The 8,814-nt window shown below is 41.3% G+C and overlaps 1 non-coding gene across 1 annotated transcript; it reads right to left on the reverse strand.

Moving 5' to 3' along the window:
- Positions 1 to 5,109: 5,109 nt before the first annotated feature.
- Positions 5,110 to 5,216, reverse strand: LOC141644580 (small nucleolar RNA R71). Its single transcript, XR_012544193.1, has one exon. It is a non-coding gene; the product is annotated as a small nucleolar RNA R71 (small nucleolar RNA).
- Between the last annotated feature and the right edge of the window lie 3,598 nt (positions 5,217 to 8,814).

Raw genomic sequence — 8,814 nt, forward strand, 5'->3', positions numbered from 1 at the left:
CTCTCTTAAACAGTAATTTAGGTTTTGCAAAAGTGATTTAGAATAATGACGACAAAGCTTATATACCTTAATCGCATAATTAACAAAACCCGAGAAAACTCCCCGTAAAACCGGACACTCGATCGAGTACCCGAGGTACTCGATCGAGTACCCCCTTACTCGATCGAGTACCCTAGTTACTCGATCGAGTACCCAACAGGTCAGAAACTTTTCTAAAACGCAACTTACCCTTACTCGACAGAGTAAGGCCTACTCGATAGAGTACCCCAAGACTTATAAATACAGAGTATTACATTCACAAGATGCAAGTTATAGGTATCACACACACATGACTCAACATACAACAGTTCCTAAGACTCCCCCTTGTGACCGGCTTGAGATCGTAAGGGCCTCAATGCGACTTCGGGACGTCTCCCAAGTCTTTGCGGTAGCTCACATCTCTCCCCGGGTTCATTTTATTTACACCCTAAGTTCATTGGGTTCATTAGTTTTAGGTGACAGAATCGTCGCTCTGATACCACTTTCTGACACCCCCACATACCAAGGTGCCTTACCAAGACCACCCTAGCATGAGAGAGAGTCACCATCTCGGTTGCCCGAGGTCAGTATATCAAAGTTAACAATCCAAACACAATTATTAAAGTATAAATGATTAAAGTTTACATGTTCTCCAAAACCAAAAACAAAGTACAACTGTGAAAGTTTAACAACTAGAAATGAAAGCTAAGTCTCTTGACGACGGAAGCTAGACTCGAGTGATGACTCCCCATGACTGCCCATAGCTAGAGAACACCATCACCTGTCATGATCTGCTCACCATCCTGGAATGGATCACCACAGATTTTATAAAACAACAACGGGGTCAGTTACTGAATAATCAAAGTAAGACAAGTATAAAAGGTAACCAGCTGATCATTATCCACCTCCGGTCTCCCGATCTCACACAGTAACCGACTACACACCGAAGTGTATAGCCCTGCCAGATTACCTATCACAACAGGTAATCCTCGCCGCCAGTGGGGGACCACAGCCAATCCCTACCTGAGCCCCGCTCATCAACGAGCGATATCCCTGTCCCTTAATGTGCACATCCCCTCCCGTGGCGGGTTCCACGGAGGGCGAACTAAGTGTAAAGCCACTCCCGCAAGTGACTCCACCACAATCATCACCACACCAACACCAACACCACACCAACACTCCAACAATGATCAGCAGACAAACAATCGTACACAATACAACATAATCTCAAATTAATTAAACATGAACTGAGTAGGGAAACCCTACCTTCTCATAATATGTTATGCCGCAGCCAATCATAGAAATGCACAAGGAGTAACACATAATCACCTACAACACGATAATTAACAATCAACAGTACATACGATGACCAAAACCCTAAAACCCCAAATTAACCCAAAACAATAATTAGGGCCAAACCCTAAAAGACAACCTATTAGCTGATTACAAAGAACTAGAGACTTACCAAAGAAATTGAGACAAGAAACGGAAGTATAGACTTGCGATCGATCAATTAGCCTTGAGAGTGATTAGGGTGATTAGAGAGATATGAGCGTCGTTGAGTTTTGGTAAACTGATTAAGAAACCGTAAAAGTGTAATTTATAATAATCCCTAATCGCCTTAATCAAACCGCGGAAATAAACCCGTCCGACCGGATACTCGGTTGAGTATAGAGTATACTCGGTCGAGTATTCCCATACTTGGCCGAGTATTCCTCGGCAGTAAACTATCCAGAAATACATGACACACGTACTCGGCCGAGTAAGCCATATTTGGCCGAGTAACCCACTTAGAAAACCGTAGTATTACACCTTCAACATAATTTGAGAGATGAATTTCTACTAATGTGCTTTTGGTCTCTCCACTGAACCTTACCAAAACGCTGGACTTCTTGGTGATTTGTCCTTCGTCAATATTCATGGCTTTCTGTACATCAAGCATGATCAGGTTTACTGAGCTGCCTCGATCTACTAGGATCCTCCTTACTATAGCAGTTCTAATCTGCATTTAAATTACTAGGCAATTATGATGAACGTTAGGAATCCCTACCAGGTCACAATCACTGAAAGTGATTGATGGGACATGATCCGGTTTGCAGGGTGATGTAGTCCTTGGCGTCATGGCTATCTTTTTTGTTGCTGAACTGGTCAGGCCACAAATTTATGATCCACCAGCAATGAATTTTACTTCATAGAATGGGGGTGGTGGAGGAAGGTTGGGGTCCTGCTTTTGCTCATGGATCTCCTAGTTCTGATCTCCATTCCTGCCCTTTGTCCTGATCAGGTCCTTTAGGTATCCGGATTTCAACAGGTAGGCCACTTCTTTTCTCAGGGTGAAGCAATCATCCGTTGTATGTACAATGTCCATGTGGAATTCACACCACTTGGAGTTGTCTCTCCTAGGGTTGGGATTTTCCACCTTTCTAGGCCATCTGACTGCTGATCCCATGTTGTCAAGTCGCTGGATTAAGCCTGCAATATGACCACTGAAGTTATATTCAGAAATAGGTGGGGAAACTTTAGCCTTACCTTGATACTCATATGCAAGGTTGACTTCTGAATAGTCTGGCCTGGAATATGGAGTAGGTTTATAATTGTTTCCTTTGTTGCTCTTCCTATTGCTCTGATGTGACCATAATTAGCGCATATTTAGCCCCCGAATTAGCCTTGTTTCCATGCTTTTTAGTACTTATTTGGGTCATTTCTTATCTTTAGTTCTTTGTTTTGCATATTCTTTGAGATTTTGATCCCTTGGTAGGAAAGGAGTAAGAATCTTGCATTTTCATGGCAAAACAAGACTAAATTGATCAAATTCAATGACCAAGCATCAAGGACGGACAAGATTAGAAGGCCTTTGTACATATCATAGTAGAAGAGCAATGTTGAGGAAAGATCCTTGAGTCCCCAAGGAAATCCCCAAGGAATTTATGAAGAAAAGGGAAGAAAAGAAGAAGTTACCACGCTGACTGACAATCCGAGCGGATTGTCAACAATCCGCCCGTCCCGCCCTTGCACAATCCGAGCGCCCCACTGGAATCCGCTCGGATTCCCCCTCAGCAATCCGCCCGGATTCCCCAGAATCCGCTCGGATTCCATCGCCCAAATCCGGCCGTCCCGACCTTAATCCGCCCGGATTCCTTCACAGCACGGGTTGTCTTCTTCAAGCTACGAAAAGAGAAGCCCTTCTCTCCAAAAATACCGGCTTCTCCTTGCTCAACTTAAAAAGTGTAATTACTAGTTTAGCCCTTAGTTAACCCTAATGCATCCTCCCTAATTTTCACTATAAGTACCCCATTAGTCTAATTAGAGGAGCATGTTCTTCTTATCAATAATTAGTGTAGTTAATATCAATCAAATCTCTCTTCAATATTGTAATCAAGTATTAATCAAGTTTTAATCCAAGTTTTAGTTCTTTAATCTCTCTTTTGTTCATCCTTTATTTTGGGTAATTGAAGATTATTTGGGTTATTATTGGGAGATTGACAACCTCTCAATCTAGCATTCAAGTACTTCTATTATTCTTGCTTTATTATTGGAATCATTAGTAGGTATAATCTCTTAATTCCTTTTTAATTATTGTTAATTACTTTCATTTATTCATCATGTTTCATATTGTTGGTATGATTGACAACCTTGCTAGCATGATCAACATGATAATGAGTGAGTAGTCTCTTAGCTAGGGTTAATGGGTGATTAGGGGAAACCAACATGGGGAATGATTCATGCTTAAATTAATATGCTTTCATATCTTATTTTCTTGCTTGTTTTGATCTCAACTCATGCACATGTTATATTTGATGAAATGCTAAGCCTATGAATCCTTGCATTTACTATCATCTCCTATCTTTTCAATGAGACTTGTAAGACATAACCCAACTCGAGTCTCATTAGACCATGCATGTTGTTGAGTAGGGAAGATTAAGTCGACTTGTAGGTGTTGTACAATCTAATCGATTCGGCTCCGGGACCCAAACTTTCCTAGGATTGTAAGATATAACCCAACTCAATCCATCACAACAATAATTGCTTGCTTATAATTTGAGAACATGTTTGTATGATCATATCCCATGATTCCCCTATGACCCCATGACACCCTAGTGCCTTTAATCAATTGTTTACACCCCCTTTAATTCATCTTGCTTGTTTATTTTCATTGTTATTCTAGTTTAGTAACCTTCTACATCAACCCAATTTGTGACACCCCTTAGACACCACTAGTTACAATAAAAATCTCATTTCAACTCCCGTCCCTTGGGATCCGACCTTTACTTGCCTCTTTACTAATTGTAGAGTTGCTTGTTAAGCTATAAATTGTGTTTTGATTCGACCGTGACCAACGACCACATCTATTTACTTGTGAATACGAAGCGGACTTCGATCAAAAATGGCGCCGTTGCCGGGGACGGTGTTTGTTTGATTTAGATTTCTTATTTTTGTTATTAGTTGTGTCTTTTTTCACCTTGAGGAAGTAAAAATCCTCAAGGTTTGTTCTAATTGTTTTTGAGTTGTTTGATATTTTGCATGTCTAGAAGGTTACAAAGTGATTTGTTACCTTTTGACCGTGAAATCAAAAGAACCTTGACGAACAATAGGAGACTTGTTAGGAGGAATTGGAGAGGTGTTGGTGAAGTTGTTCAACCCACTAGTGAGTTTGTCAATCCTTTCGCAATAGAAGGAGAAGAAAACCCATTACACAATACCCCACAAAATCCACCTACAATGCCAAAATTCTCGTCACACTCCGTACCCACCGAGGAGAATCTACCAAATGGTACTCCTACACCGCAACATCTCACCGGAAATTTTATTGCCAAGTCCGCCTTCATCCAACTAGTTGAGAGGAGCCAATTCGGGGGAATGCCTAGTGAGGATCCTCATTCTCATATGGAAACCTTTTGCGATTATTGCGATGCTATCTCTCAAACGGGCGTGACTCAAGACCAAATTAGATGGGTCTTATTTCCTTTTTCCTTAATCGGCACCGCAAAGCAATGGTTGAAGGGCCTTGATAAGGCCACCCTTGGAATAGATTCTTGGAAGAAGTTGGCTCTAGCTTTCTACAAAAAATTCTACCCACCGGAAAAGACCAACATGCTAAGAGCTCAAATTACGGGTTTTAAGCAAAGGGATGAAGAGTCTTTGTATGAAGCTTGGGAGCGGTTTAAAGATATTTGTCGCTCATGTCCTCACCATGGACTTAGTGAATGGTTTTTGGTGCAACAATTTTGGAATGGTTTATATGAAGATTCTAGGAACATTCTCAATATGGGATCGAATGGGATGTTCACCGAGGTTGATGACAACCAAACTTGGAGCAAAATTGAAGAGATGGCAATCCACAATTCACAATATAGTAGGCCTCGCAAGGCTACTAGAGGAAGAAAGTATGAAGTGGACGCCGTTACTCAATTAGGTGCCCAACTAAGCTCCCATATTGACACAATCAACTTGAAGTTTGAACAAGCTATGGCTAGACTTGAGGAAAACTCAAAATCATCGAAGCATCATGTCAATGCCATGACGGCCTCCTCATCAATCCCAAGTGGGATATGTGAGAATTGTGGAACTTTGGGTCATGACCCAAGTGAGTGTAGGGGAACAACCGAACAAGTTAATGCTTTCCAAGCATATAAAAGTGGTACCCCTTATTCCAATTTTTACAATGAAAACACCAAGTTCCATCCAAATCTCTCATACAAAAGCCAAAATGTTCAAAACCCTCAAACAACATACACTCCACCACCCATGAGAAACCAAAATCAAAGACCCTTTTACAATCAAAACCAAGGTTACCAAAATCAAAATCCATACAATCACCAAAATGACCAAGGTTTTGATGTCCAAAAAGCGGTCCTCCAAATGCAAAAGAATCAACAAGAATTTTTCACCCAAATGCAAAAAGATAGCCAAGCAAAGGAAACCACCATCAACAACATTCTAGCTCACACCAAGATGTTGGAAACACAATTGACTCAACTAGCATCTTCAAGCTCACAAAGACAAAAGGGGCAATTACCACCTCAAAGTAATCCCCCTAGACATGAAACGGTTAGTGCCATTCACTTGAGAAGTGGTACAAGGTATGAAGCACCGAAGAAGCAAGTTGAGGATGAAGTTGTGGAAGCTAGTGAAAAGGAAGAAATTGTGCAAAACTCCAAAGATGGAGAATCATCAAAAGAAGAAAGTTCAAAGAAAAATGAAGACAAGGCCAAAGAGAAGGAGCCCATTGTGATTAGACTTCCTTTTCCAAGTCGTCAAGCCAAGCCCAAATTTGATGATCAACTTGGAAAGTTCATGGAAATTGTGAAGAATTTAGAAGTCTCAATTCCTTTCACGGAATTAATCAACCATGTTCCGGCCTATGCAAAGTATATGAAAGATATCCTCACAAAGAAGAAGTCGATCCAGAAACTTGAGACTATCGCCTTCACTAAGGTGAGTAGTGCAATACTTCAAGGGAGTTTACCTCCAAAGTTAAAGGATCCGGGAAGCTTCTCAATACCGTGTACCATTGGTGACACAACGATCAACAAAGCCTTATGTGATCTAGGGGCTAGTGTGAGTGTCATGCCGTACTCGGTGAGTAAAAGGTTGGGAATGGGAGAGCTTAAATGCACCAACATCACACTCCAAATGGCCGATAGATCGATGAAGACACCATTAGGGATATGGGAAGATGTCCCCGTGCGAATTGGGAAGTTTTTCATCCCGGTGGACTTTGTCATTATTGATATGGAGGAAGATTCCAACATTCCAATCATCCTAGGAAGACCTTTCCTACACACCGCGGGTGCGGTGATTGATGTGAAACATGGAGAGCTCACTCTAGAAGTGGGAGATGAAAGCATAACTTTTAATCTTGACAAGACCATGAGAGCTCCTCGTTTGCATGAGCCATGTTTTATGATTGATCATTATAGCCGAAAAGATGAAAGGAAGAAATCGGAACTCCAATGGAGGAAGAAAATTGAAGATGCTCCATTCAAAGAGCAAGTGAATTGTGACAAGGAGAGCTTGCAAAGCTCATCAAAATCAACCAAGGAAGAAGAGGATGGCCTCATTGGCCAAGAGAAGAAATTGGGAGAGTTGTCTCCATCTAAGCAAGAGATTTTCAATGATCAACTCAATGAAGTTTGTGGTCTTTGGGACGACGAGTTTGAAGGGATTTTTAATCCCTACATTGGGCATGCCATCGATCATGATCAACAACAAGGGCCACGGTCTATTGAGGACCTCTACCATAATAATGAACAAGCTTTTGATTACTTTTTCAAGGTGTTGAGCAACATCAACAACACCTTGAACATGCCCCCTTGACATCTCATCAAGAATGAGAGTTTGGTGGAGTCCTCCCTAAACCACCACTTGTAAATATTTCTAACTCCCTAACTTACATTTCAATTCTTGTATTGCATTTTTGTCATTTTTGGATTTTTATTTACTTTGATCAAAATAATTGTCATGTAAAGAGAGAAGTGAGGGAGGGACTAACAATTTCAATTGATGTGTAGTGCTTTACCTTAGTGTGGGGATGGCAATTGCCTAGGCTATCCATGCCTTCGTATTGCCCCCACAAAGAAGAACACAAGACTTGAAAGAAAGAATGGAAGAATGATAAAGGGAAAGCGCTGTGCACGGGTGGAACTGAATCCGTGTACACAGAGGACAAATCCGAGCGGATTCCCAAGAATCCGCCCGTCTTATGCAATCCGAGCGTCCTGCAGAAAAGACGCCCGTCCTGAACTGAGCTGAATTTTGAAATTTTCTTGACTGTTAAAAAATCCGAGCGGATTCCTGAAGAAATCCGCCCGTCCTGCAGAATCCGTCCGTCCTGAGAAAAAGACGCCCGTCTTTGCAGCTGAAGAAAACAAGCAAAAATCTCTGGACTGAAATCCGTCCGTCTTTGAAAAAATCCGCCCGTCCCGTGTTCAGCAAATCCGAGCGGATTGTACCAAATCCGCCCGTCTTTTGGCGAGCTTTTGCAAAGATTGAAGAAGCAGAATCCGCACGGATTGAGCCTAATCCGCACGGATTGCCCCTGCAGTTTTGAAATTTTCGGCTTCTTTAAAACCCCTCCCACCTTCATTCATTCATTCATTCATTCATAAACACTACCCACAACATCAAAACCCTCATCCTCTCCATCATAAAAATAAAAACCCTCAACAACATTCACCAAAATCAAATTAAACCATCCTTCCCACAACAATTTAATCACTCCATCTTCAACAAAAATCAAAACCAAGAACAAAATCTTCAACCTTTGAGTCGATTTTTGTTTTCATAAAGGCAAAGCCTTTCACCTTCAAATCGATTTGGGCATCCTACAAATTGAAGATTTTTCACTCTTTTCTTGGTTAAGCTCATCAATGGCAAGGACTAAGGGTGCAACAAAGGCAACAAAGGCACCAAAGGCTAAGGCACTCTCACAAAGGCAAAAGGCTCTTCAAACAAAGAAAGCTTTGGCTATGGTGGTGGCAACACCAAACTTGGAAGTGCAACAACAACAACAACCTTCTATGGGACCATCAACATCCTCTACTCCGGTAATTAATCAACTTTTGCATTATCCGGAGGTAACTTTTATTTCCGATACCCATAGAAATACCTTTGTCAAGTTTGCTATGAAATCTATTCAATCCACCAAATTCATATGTAAAGATGCCTTGGAAAAATTGGGTGTTCTTGAACAAACAAAAGCCTTTTTCAAAGCCATGGGGTTGGAGAAATTGTTTGAAACAAAGGAATTGACATACCCCTCCCTTGTCTTGGAATTCTTAAGTTCTTTGAAAGTCA

This window comes from Silene latifolia, chromosome 2 (genome assembly GCF_048544455.1).
Source record: "Silene latifolia isolate original U9 population chromosome 2, ASM4854445v1, whole genome shotgun sequence".
In the NCBI taxonomy this organism is placed as follows: domain Eukaryota; kingdom Viridiplantae; phylum Streptophyta; class Magnoliopsida; order Caryophyllales; family Caryophyllaceae; genus Silene; species Silene latifolia.